The following is a 13,650-nucleotide window of genomic DNA, read 5'->3' on the forward strand; positions in this document are numbered from 1 at the left end:
AGGTAACGATACCAATTTTATTTATACATATTTTTATGCAAATGCATAGTTTCGAGAATTTAAAACAATTTAAAAATCTCGATGGGAAATTGTTCTTGGACATTTATATTGTATATTTATATATTTGTATATTACACTTGAATATGCATTTTATGAAGTGCTTTTTCTGCAGTTTTGCACTTTGAACTCTCACAGTTTAATAATCGTCCATTGAAAATCGATCGCTATGACCAACCGTTGTAACTGCAACCTTTGCAACCTTTGCAACGAAAAAGAAAGATAAGAGAAGAAAAAAATGGAAAAAGAAGGAAGGAACGGCAACGTTTTCAACGTAGCGTGCATATGTGACATTTCGCTATTCCCATTTTAATCGGAGGGAGGCGTCTAATTCCACGTGCAGAGGATCCACGTGTCCAAGGCGACAAGGTCAAGAGTTTTTCACAATTAACAAAGGACCTAGCAACGGAAATGGCCGACCTCGCGTGTCTCCAACCCCTCTTTCTATTTTAACTCTCGCGACATCAACGTGTTCATTTGATACGTGCCACTAAGTGCGTTTCAATGTCCACGGAAGGGAAATTAACGAGAGAAAGAGGATCCGGAAGAAGGAATAATTTACCAAAGGAGGCTCAAGGACAGGTGGTAGGTGCTCTGGGCATGAGCCAATTTGCCTCGACTCTAATAATACTATGAAATAGAAAAAAAAAAAAAAAGAATAATTGTTGTACGGGATAAAACTTTTTGACAGAGAGAACCTTCTATAAATTTCACTAAGCGACTGTACTTGAGAAATGATCGAACATTTTAATCGTTCTGAGAATGATATAATCAGCTGATTATTACACGATGGAACGATAAAATGCTTTGCGTGTACGATATACGTCAGGAAGAAAAATACGTTGTAAAACGAAGATTATTTATTTAAAACGATACTTTTTTTCGAATACTGCGTTTACACGCGCGTAAAATTTTGCAGTGGAGATTAACTGTCGTTTGCTTCTCTCGAAAACGATTATTAGCTTCAGGTTTCTCGAGGGTTGGATTCGTTATCGGGAGTAGCGAACTTGTGAATCCTTTTTTTCACGAAACGGCACTCCTTGTTTCTCCGCGTGGGGCTCTAGTGTCACGTTGTTTCAACGTGTTTTTTGGGTCAAGTCCAGCTTGATTAAAGTTCGTCGACTGACGGAAACGCCATCCTTGTTGTCACCTTGGCGGCGCTTTTAATTAAACGAATACACACAAACAGCTAGCCGAAAGTGATGCGGGGAAAAGGGGGGAAGGGGGTGGCGACCTTTGTAAAATCTATCCTTTTCATTTGCTTAATGAAATGACAAGTCTGTTCCGACGGTAATTCTCTATTTCCCTCGGAGTACAGGTGCTGCAATTTGCCGGCTTTCTCGTTCAGCGATACTTTTAATTTCAACGAAAGCCAGCCAGCCAGCCAGCCAGTCGGATTCGAATGTTATTCGGATTCCGGGGATTTCCTAGACAAATTAAAGGAACGTAATAAACGCGTGGCTGGGAGAATTTCCAACAATCAGTGTTTCCTCCTTCGTCGGGGAATCTCTATTACTGAAATGAAATTGTACGGAGGTTTGAACGACACGTAGAAATTTTTATTACGAAACGGTGAATCGATAATTATTCGCATTCGATTGTGTCTATTGATAAGTTAGATTACATTTGTAGGAAAAAAATTTATAAAACACGCAAAGGTGGATATTTAGTTATTTTTTCTAATGCTTATTAGAATTGATAATTACTTCAAGAAGCAACAGGTTTCTTTGAAGACATTGTCTGACGACTTTTCAATCTGTATCTATTTTAAAACAATAATCTTTTATAATTTATGATCTCATTTGATTTCCTCTGGAACATTACGAGGATAAATAATTGCCTATGATGATATTTTTTATTATACAGTGGCTGTAGCATATTGAATTTTTTTATATCTGAGTGCAATATGGAAAAATTGTTTGTGTCATTGTGAATTTACCATTCAAATACCTATTTGTTCAATACAATACTTACTGAGATGTTCTACTACTTTATCGGTGAAGAGCTATTATTAACATTCTAGACGCATTCTTGCCTCCATATTATCACGTAACTGAGACCTTCTTAGTTTATCAGCATATTCGCGGGAGATCGTGATTCCCTGACGAGATTTGAGATAGATCAGGAACGTGATCACGTGGAACGTCTCGTGACCTTTTATCCTCGTATCCCGAGGATGACATTTTGATCCCGATATTAACCTTCTTTTTTGCTCCGTCTTCTTCTTTGTTAACGCATCGTTACTCGACGCACCCTTTTACTCCTATTGACTAAAGTTTAAAAGAAACGATCAAAGAGAGCGCAAGAAATAACTGTCCAATAAAAAAAAAAAAAAAAAAAACTGCGCGCCTTCTTGTATAAAACTGAATTATTCAATATTTATAAACTCACGAGTTCTATATTTCAAATTATTAATTCGCGTGGTACAGCGCAATGTACGATATACTATTACATAATAGTTACAAGCTACAAGTTTGCCAGAATGTAGTTTCTCATAAAATAAATTTAATCGTTGATTAATTCAGATTTGAACCGCGTTTGATTCATTCAATTTCAACCGCGTAATAAGTATAATTGCTAAACTAAGATGAACTATTACAAAATAAAACTAACATAAAATGTCGCGAACAAATTAAATTAACCGTAATTGTCGTAACAAACAAATTTGATAAATCTAATGAATCAAATTCCACGAATAAATTCAATTTAACATCCATTCGATCACTCCGTATCACGTAAAGTTCTAAAAATTGTAGGAAAAAATCGAAGGTACCATCTCGGTTTCGAAAAACGGACGAAAGAATTTCGCATCGAATTGGCGAGGTTTCCGCGCCGATTGCAGATAGCGTTATTCAATACCCGCGTTTCCGGATAGCGTTCGGAAATTTGGGTTTTCAAAAACATCTCGCGCGAGAGGGAACTTTCGGAAAACCGGGCGCGATGTGTGCATGTCGGGGCACATACATACAGACACACACACACACATACACACAGAGACGGGCGCGGATGCGCGGCAGCTGGCCGGTTGTATGTAAGTAGGTCAATCGAAGAAGCGATACGTTCGAGTGAAATTTCCATTCTCGCAAGGCTGGCTTCGATTACGTTCGCCGTTGCAATTAGCTGCGATCCACGCCCGTACAAATTCGATACAAGCTGGCGAGGCGAGGTTCGTCATCGAGGCGAGGCCGCGTTTTCGGCGTATATGAGCTTGTTCCGCCAAAATCTCGGTCAAGTGTAGCTGTATCCACTGGCGGGAATCAGTTCAATAGCCGCGCCGTATCTACGTGCGAATAGATTTTTTTTCTATACTGAATTTCCTGAAAAGCACTATCGTACCTATATACTTATAATAAAATATTTTTCGTATTACCTACGAAAGTATTAAATTCTTCGATACAGAACAAAATGTAGTAAATTTCATCGATCACCAATGTAAATATTTAATAATCGAATGATCATACTTGTAGTAAAATATTCTTTTATAAATACAGAATGATGTATTTGCAAATTTATTAGATTATTCGATACGAAATAACGTTATATTAACGTTAAATTTTAATTGAGCATGAATATAAATATTTAATAGCTGTACTTCTAATAAAATATTTTTTTATAAATACAGAATGATATAGTAGTAGTATTAAGAGTATACATCGCGAGTTGTTTCTCCGAGGGTAGAGCGAGTGCATTTATATTCAAGTTGTACTCAATGGCGCGTATTTTTCAATACACGATGCTTCATACGACACGATGTTCAAAGGGAAAAATATAATTCAATTTGAATTAAAGTTCTCTGTCTTTTTCAATTTTTATTTTATTCCACTCTTCTTGTACCACCTCAATGGATATATATTGCCAAGCTAATCTGGCCACAATTCAATGATATTATTCGCGATAATTTTGTAAATTGCAAGTTGCAAGCGACAAGGGACAAATTTTGTAGTGCAGGCAATTAATAAATTCAACGTGAATTTGAATGAAGAGAAGTTCTCAACTTACAACTTGTAACTTGTCAATTTGCCATTCGTAATATTACTATCAAATATCATTGTAATTGCATCTGTAAATTAATATTCCTCCAAGACTGAAAATCGGTCTTAAATGACTGAAAATTTTCGCATATTTAATTCCGACACCTCTGCAGTTCCGACGGTTTTCGAAAAACACCCAATCAAACAAACATCCCTGATCTGACGAAAAAACACCCACCAACTAACTCGACAAACGTTTCACAAAACGTTGCAACAAAATATTCCCCAGTTTCCCTCGCCTTTACCACCCCTTAGGTCCAACAATCCCAGACCAGGATGAGACAAACACCGGTGGTGTGTTCCCGCGGTGTATCGAAAAATGGAAAGTGGCGAGGAGTGGTGGCAGCCCTTTGGCGAAGAGCTTCCTCCCTCCGGGTTTGGCCCCGTTTCCGCGATAGGGGAGAACCCGGCAGTAGAAGCACAGAGAGAAAGAGAGAGGAGGGGTGGACGTCGGCGAGGGTGGTAGTGGTGGAAACGCGCGAGAGTCAGCTTATTTCTATCGATCGTGATGATAGCCCGCGGGGGCCGGCTTGGCGGCGCGGCGCATGGCGACACGGTGGCCACCTATCCAGCCTTTAATCCGTCGCGACGCTCCCGACGTCGGGACGTGTTTTAAGACGGAGCCGCGTTTCGCGTTTGCCGCTGCATCTTCTTTCAGCAGCCCCGGCAGCCTTCCGCGAGAGCCCAGCTCGCGTGTGTTATTACGTCACTGGCGGTGAAACAGGTGCGTCGGCCGCTGTGTGCGCTGCGGGCACGCACAAGCGCCGCGTGCGTCGTCGCGACGCGATGCGCGCAGCTTTTTGAACACGACACGACGGTGTTTTCAACGACGGGACGGGACGTTGGCGGATCGGCGATTGGTCAGCTGGCGCTGGCTGGGCCGGATCAGTGACCAGTGCTCGTTCGCGAGTGTGATCGGAGGTGAGCAGCTGCTGACAGCTGGGACCGTGTGTGCGCGCAACGACTGATATGCCTCGTTTCAATGCTTCACGCGACCCTCATCATCTTGCTTTTCTCGCGCGCTTCAATACCGGTAATTCAGCAACGCCGATCCTGAGCCAAGTACATTACATGCATGTAATTCTAATTTGACGGCGGGAGTGCTTCTCTGTGACGGTGCTGCGATTCAACGAATATTTGTAACCAGGAATTGCTCTTCCATCGAGCGTCTGTTTCATTCTCTCGATGCTCGGTTCTTGTCTTCATCGACAGGCGCTCAGCTTGTCGGATGAAGGATTAACGAGGATCGTGAATTAAATTCGTTTTACGAGAGCAAACCGATGCAGTTCCAGGTGAATTCCGTGCTGACGAGTCGACAGTCCAAAACCACGAAGTCTTTTCCTTGATTTGGAAAAAAAGATTTAGTTAGTCTGCGATGCACGAATGATTAATGTAAATTGGCTGATACCGATGCTAGGTGATTGACGCTGTTTCGCGACAGTTGTTTGGATTGTTAAAAGTAGAGGAACTTCTTCATACGTATTTGAGGAATAAATACTTCTCGAGACACTTGTTGCGAAACGTAATTAATTAAAATTAAAAACCTGATTAATAACTAGTTGACTGAAACTCATTTCACTGACTAGTTAAAAATGAACTCATAAGTAGAATGTTGCTTCGAGAGACAAGACTGACTCGCTTCTCAATTCGAGCTGGGACCTCCTCGAGTCCTCTTGACCCAGTGACATTTCCGTTTCCGCTGGCAATCGCGCCATTGCGGAACAGTTGACGAACAGGTGCGACGAAACATGCACGTATCGCAGTTTCGGGCGTATTGCGCAGGTGAGCATTGGATCAGCTGAAACCCGCGTGCGCCAGTGACGTCTCCGTCCGCGGATTAAACAAGCGTGCGTTACGCGAAAACTTTTCGAGGGGCGAGAAAGATTCGCGTACGAAGGTTGTTTTTGTAGTCTGGGAGATCGATGAATCGAGGACAGATCGAGTGTCGCGCGTACCAAAGATAGACGACACTCGATAGGTATTTTTGCTCGAGGATCTTTTAATAGTTGGGAGGATCTCAAGGTCCTTTCTGTGTCAAGGATATTTAAAAAAAAAAAGGGAAAAAAAATGAATTTGAAGGAAATGAACCGAAACGAATTGAAGACACGATTGAATCGTTTCAGTTTTATACGAATGATTTTATCACTATACTGGAATCGTGTAAGGAAAATTATTTGTATTCTCAGAAAAAAGACTCAAGGAGATATTAAAACTGTTTCCAAAGGGCATTTTGAAAGAAAATCGAAAACGTCGCTTCAGTTTAATACGAACAGTTTTATTATTCACATATCCTAGAAAGTCCAAGAGAAGTATTTGTATTTTTGGAATCATTCTTCAAAAAAAGGAGGTCGAAATTCAAGGAAAGATTAAAATATTTAAAAAAAAAAAGACACAGTTGTAATTTAATACGAACAACTTTATTATTCGTTATCCTGGGATGTCCAGGAATGCAAAGGGAAGTATTTGTATTCTTGGAAGCGCTTGAAAAAATAAAATTGAAATTCAAGGAAAGATTAAAATATTTTAAGAAATGAAGACACAGTTGCAATTTAATACGATTTTGTTGTTCATACACATTCTGAAATGTAACAAGACGAAGTATTTGTATTCTTGGAAGCACTCTTTCACAAAGAAACAAACAACTCTATACACTGGTACGTTGGTTATTATTCGGAACGTTGCATCATGTTATGCGAAATCCTTCGCAAAAGCTAAAAACTCGATTCCTCGAAGCTCTACCTTTTCAGCTGAAACTTCAAAGGAAAATGTTTCTTTCTTTTCAATTCCATCACCTCGAACGAAACTGTTTTTCATTTTCGATTGATACGATAGTAACGCAACAATTTCTCGGTTACGCTTATGATTATATCTACTGTTGGATGCAAGGAGGACCTCAGTGACAAAATGATATTTAAAAGTTAAATATATTTGACTGTCCATGATATATTAAAAATTTCATGTTGTTTTTTAATATGTTTCATTAACACAATCAGTGTAGGATACTAACTCATCGACAAACAATAATTTATTATAATATTATATATATATTAACAATTATTATTTATTATAATAAAAATATAATAAAATTATAATATTATATATATTAACAATTATTATTTATTATAAACAATATTTTATTATAATATTATATATATTATAATATTATATATAGTTCGATATCTTGATATTTCATAAAATTCTAGATGGACCCTTGACACATGAAATTTTTTTCTTTCAAAGTCCCAATATTAAAAATTGACGAAATTGGCAGAAAATGAACGAAATCTAGTGATACTTGAAAAATTAAGAAGAATAATAAATGTTGCGTTAAAGCTCAATGGATTAATACTCTTGCATCTAACAGTACAAATTTTTAGTAAAATGACACTGCTGCATAGTTTTTTATGAAAATCAATCGCGAGGAAAACATGGTCATATCAGTCTTGCATATATATTATACATATGTATATACGCGCAAGTCGCTGGATTCTCGTCGAGCTGCATTCCACGGGGATTGCGAGCGTGGTGATCGTTTTGTGTCGAAGGACGAGCTTTCGGTCAGATACGAAACGTCACACCGACTGCTTAAAGTCGATGTTCCTCCGAGATGTAATCCTCGGTGTTTCGAGCTAACGAAAATGAAGTCATTCATGAATTTGCCCGAGCGAAAGGTCAATTAACCGTGAAATCGTGCTCCCAGTTAGAGCACGATCATAAATATTTCATGATCGGTCGGGTCCTCGACCGTGACTGTGATCCTCAGGTTTGTACAAGCTTCTGATGAAATTGAAATAGTTTACACATGCATATTTCGTATCACTTGAATAGTAAGAAGGTCGACTAATTTTATGGTGGGTGTGAATAGGACTTTCTTGCATATTGAAGCCACTTCTGTCTCAGTAGATCATATAATATCCCCAGAAGGTATAGAATATCCAGATATTAATAGAGATAATAGAGATAAACGGAGATATAAAATATCCAGGTCTGACTTTACATATTTAATACCACTTGATGTTAAAGTACGTAAGCGTTATTTAAATATTAAAATTCTACCTAACATGATACTATCTCTCTCATTCATCAAAACATTTTCTCGAAAAGTGTATAGAGTACATAATTTGGTTCGTTACGATTTAATTGATACCATCATTTTATGTATTACATACATTTCAGACATTCTTTAAAATAATATAGAATTGTGTTCAGTTGTAATTCCAATTCTATATACTAGAATAGAGTCTTGGATAGTATATCCAGCAAATAGTTCTTATGAACAATACGTGAACAACATACCACAGCATACGAATGTTACTCCACAATTTTCTAAAACTAATATTTTTCCTTTTTATAGTGGGATGATTATAACATACCATATTATATCCTATATACATATTGCATACAGCACAGCATATCGCACTATATAGTGAAAAGTGTATAGTGGGAAGTTTCTTTATAAAAGGAACATTTTAATATTGAATCGCTTGATGAAAGTGGAAGAGTTATTAACACGCTGCCACGTGAAATTTATATAAACTCTTTGTCTATTTAATTTTTGTAAGATATTATCTTGCAACAAAAGAACGTTATCTTATTTAATTATTCATGTCGAGGGCATTCATCTTGTTTCGATCATTCTGAAATATTTATTGGAATGTGAAATGAATCGTCGATCGCCAGTTTTGGAAATGAAGCGTTTAGTTCCTTTGCATGTGCTTTATTTGACATTTTGGATTTTCAGATGAAAAGACATTAAATATGCAACGCGTTCGAGTGGAGCGTTATGTTTGAGCAGTTTCAAACTCTTGGTGCGCGCGATATTGTGTATGGCGTACCACGCAAGGTATTGACATTTCGTGCTTTGCCGTGGTACCGGCTAAATATAGTTGTTCTATGGAATAATCGTTAACCACTTGCTCTGCTCGATCGGCTTTCTCTCTCTCTCTCTCTTTCTCTCTCTTACACACATATTTTTCCCCCTTTATTATTTAAGCGATCCCTCAATATCAGTCATTTCCTGCGAAGCTGAATGCTTCCCGACATTGTCCATGGTTGCATATACAAAGTTTCGTGAAACATTTTTAAACGTGCAGTGTAATTGTCCAAACACCAGTCAATCTGACTATATTCAATGAATTTCAGCATAGTATAGTAATTCGAATAATTATCTTGATCTCTGTGTAACTTTGAAATATTTGTGCCTGTATTAATATTTTGAATCAGGTTGCAATTGCGAAATCTTGCTCTATTCGCGGCGATGAACGATGGTCCACTCAAATCAATGGATATTAATCAATCAACGATCATTTTCTTTCTCTTTCTTGGCGAGAAGTTGGTAAATATCGATCGAAATAAGAATATCACAAGTTTCTTCACGAATATCTTGAAAGTCGAAGCTGAGCGGTTACACGTGCTGGAAGAAATTTGCTCAAAATTTTGATTGCTCTCAGTCGGTCGAAATCGATGGATCCTCGTTCGTATGATCTACCAAATTCCTTCATCTTCTTTTGCTTCTTTCTGTATAATTATCCACCAGCAGTGTACGTGCGTTCAATCGATGTGAATCGATCGTCGAACGATCGTTCGCTTCTAAATTCCCCGGTAAAATTCAGCATTTCCCGACTGACGCTCGCGGTGTGTGTAGCGCAGTCCCTCCGGTTTATCCGGCGTGTGCATTGCGACGTGACCTTAATGGAGCCCTGGAAACGCAGCTGCACCGGCCGACCACTAATTTGAGGTCTTTGTTAACGCAAGCGAGAAGCTCCGTGCGTCGAGTGGCTCCTTTGAAACGGAATGAAAATCGACCTTTCAGGGATGAAATCCTCCCTCTGCGGCGAGCTGTGTATGGCTAAAGAGACGAACGTAGAACGACTCATAAAAATGAAAGAGAGGAAGAGAGAGAGACGATAAACCCTAGATTTTTGATGCAAAGTTCAACCGGGTGTTGGCGGAGCAACTCTCGTGAGCAATGAACCTCGGCTGAATAGGCTAGGAAATTTTTGACGGAGATCTTAATTAGAACATCGTGCGTTTCTCCCTCGGAAGCGCCCGTTCAACCACTCTCTATATTGTCTCTCTTCCCGCCCCCTTCTCCCTCGAGTTGTGCAAAAATTTGTGGTTCGTCGAGATTTTTACGTGACACGGCTTTAATTAAGGCTATCCAGTTGCGGCAGCGTGTGATACCCGAGGTTTCACGCTGACTCGCGCCGAGCCTAGCAATTACGCCTCGCGTGTTCCCGCGTGTACCGGGACATTTTTCAGTTTCTGTGATATTTAACGGCGGGATATTTATGAAGTGTTTGGTTGATGAACTTTTATGCTCTGCCAGAAACGTCGAGCACTCAATGTTCGTGCTTTGTTGACTTTGCGTGCGAACGTTAATGCCTTTACGCGGTAACGCAAGTCGTGCATCGCGAATCCCTCTCATTCGGCGAAAAATCCGTGCAAATATTATCGCGAAGCGAAAAGTTGACAGAGCAATCGAATCAAGCTCTGTCTTTGTTAACCGTGGATGAGCACACGGGCGATACGAGTCAATATCTCGAACCGTAGACGACATCTCGATATCTCGAGCGGCTCATCCCCAATCCCGGCCGATAGTATCTAATTGTTCAGCCCGATTGTGCGGCTGGCCGATATTCTCAGTTTCCTGGTTGTAACAGTGGTACGTACTCGGAACAATGGACACGCACGGAAGCGCGTTTTTCGAAGAAATGTTCACTGGAATTTCAAGGATTTGACAAACTGAGACAAATGAAATTTTGTCGACGTAGCTACTGCAGATCGTAAAATCGAGTTAAATATGTGTATGAAATACATACGAAGAGGAAGAGGTTCGTAGGGATTTTTTTCAAACAAAATTTCTCTCTCTCTCTCTCTCTCTCTCTCGTGGTTCATGCAATTTCTTCTAACGACTTCATGTAAACCGAATTTTACATTTTACTGTACTCTGAAAAAAAAACGGGTTCGACGAGTTTCATTGGAGGAGAGGCGGATGAATCGCAAAGCGCCGTGCACTGGACCATCTATTCCGATTGCGAGCACGCTGCACGCAAAGAAAAGAGGAAACACGAAATTCCTCTGGCCAGGAGCGTTGAAAGCTTAGGCAGTTAATCACCACGCAGTTGAAATCGAGTTCTCGTAGGCGTCTGTCGCGGAAACACACACACACACACACACACACACACACACACACACACACACACACACACACATACACATACACATACATATACAGACACGATTCTCGCGTTGACAGACGGAACATGAAACAATTTGCGAACGGAACCTCGTTTCTCCACTCGATCGATGCATTGTTGCGTTGGATGACGCGATTTTAAAGGCCGTGGCACGTACACAGGCGCTCGTTTGTCAATATTCTACGTTTGAGGCAGAAATACATATCAATTGCGCCGACACACCCGCGGACCAAGCAAATTGATGTAACGAGGAGTGGTAACGCGCATAAAGAAACTATGTTACAATGGATAATGCGATGAAATAACAAAGATTTTCGTGTAGAACAATACGAGACTCGTAGCGAGAGAAATTATTCAATTGCTGTTCGTTGAAAATGAACGATTCGACGGTCATTTGGATTTAATTGAAAATATAATATTTTGGATTCTTTTGGTTGTGTATAGGGATTAATTTTATACTGAAGTTCTCAAATAGGATGTATTTTATTATGGCAATTGATTTTCACAGTGTTATATTGATCTTGTTTGGTCCGAAGAGAGTACACAGGTCTTAATCAGCTGACGTGATCATATTAAGTTATTTGACGAACCGATCGAAGAAATGTTTTCAACGAGTAAATACTAGAAAGAATAAGAAAAGAGAAGCTTTCAAATCTAAAATCAATAGTAAATGTAATAATAAAAATATACGAATAAATAAATAATTAAATTGTATCGTATCTTTGCTGTTCATTCGGAAATGTCACGGTGTTTGTATAATAGATTGAAATTGAATTGAATTGAACCAAGAGTGTTGGGATCAATTTTGATTTGTTTTAGATCGATAGAGCATTTGATTGAAGATTTTTCGGAGTACAGGATTCTGCATCATACGATTGCCTACAACTTAGAACACTTTCTGAACTTATTTTAACTAAATGATCAGCACAGAAAATTTTCAAGTTGCATTTGCAAACGATTAAAACCATTCTCCTGTAAATTTTGTGAAGCTTTCGTCTGGATCATCAATTTTCACAGTTACTCTAATTTACCTCGACATTTTTCCTCAACGATCAAAAACGATTGAGAATAATTTCCTCAACAATTCTTTTGAAAATCAAAAAAAAAAAAAAAAAGGAACATCTTTATAATTTATACGGTATAAAACTATCAACACCGTAAATTAAACGCACCACTAAATACGACTGTTTCAACAAACGATCGCAGAACTGTACGCTATTGCGTCAATCACGCGAGACGAACGCGAGTGTACCTCGCTGTTTCGAAATCGCTTGAAAAACCAGCCTCGTCTCTTTGCAGCGGATTCCCGGAAATATTCGTCGACGTACGTGACGATGATCCTCGTATGTGACGGAACCCGTAGACACGCGAAATTTACCGCGTTTAATTAAGATTCCTATTGAAATTCGACCGTTTCAGATTGGCCGTGCGAGACAAAGCTCGTTTCGTACCCGTGTAGTTGCGAACGATTCACGGAAATGACAAGCAGTCGGGTACATGTGTCTCAAAGATTTCGTGCAGGATGATAGAATTTCGCGAAGACGAATCTTACGTACGTTGCCTTTCAACTTCTCTCTATTTCGCTTCTCACGATGTTCACGGTCGATTGTAATTCAAGAGAGAAGAGACAGACAGAGAGAGAGAGAGAGAGAGAGAGAGATTTATTGCGTCGTGACTGGTATACCGTGCGATAGGTATGATATGATATGATACGATATGTGCGATAGTAGCTTAGCATTGAGATATGTGAGATTGAATATGGAATAGCTTGTATATTGCGCGAGCTGGTGCCAGGGACGTTTCAATATGTGAAGGTTTCTTAATCGTTATAATTAGACTGTAAATTTTTAAGAAACTTGGCACATACGAGAATCTTCAAAGACGCAGAGACACATATAATATATATAATTTCCAAAATATACTAATATATCTTAATACTTCCTAGATAAATTAATCTTCTATTTTTTATTGCGTAGAACAACAATAACCTGTCTTTTTGTATAATTATGTTTTCAATAAGCAAAAGAGTGAAGAATGAATTGATTATTTATTCTATAAATCACTGCTTTCAATCTGGCATTCGTGGTTAATTCGATTTGCGTATTCGTCAGATTTATTGGAACGATACGGTGAATTCAAGTGTTTCATTGAGAGAATACCTACGCCTAATAAAGCTGTGTTACGATCGTGCTTGTTCGAAGAGTTATTTTAACGCGGCTCGTTCCTCTAGAACGATGACTTTAATTAAAGCAGTATGAGACACGGAGCAATTAATGACCAACGACGTAGTTTAAGAACTCGATACCACTTGTGTCCGTAATGAAAAAACTTCGACCCCTTGGCTGAAAGAAAAAGAGAACCGC

At 39.1% G+C, this 13,650-nt stretch overlaps 1 protein-coding gene across 8 annotated transcripts in view; it reads left to right on the forward strand.

The window, feature by feature from the left end:
- LOC122532648 (disks large 1 tumor suppressor protein) overlaps positions 1–13,650 on the forward strand; it is a 122,791-nt gene that overhangs the window by 96,322 nt on the left and 12,819 nt on the right. The window lies entirely within an intron of this gene.

This window comes from Frieseomelitta varia, unplaced genomic scaffold, assembly GCF_011392965.1.
Source record: "Frieseomelitta varia isolate USP_RPSP 00005682 unplaced genomic scaffold, Fvar_1.2 scaffold_462, whole genome shotgun sequence".
Classification (NCBI taxonomy): Eukaryota; Metazoa; Arthropoda; class Insecta; order Hymenoptera; family Apidae; genus Frieseomelitta; species Frieseomelitta varia.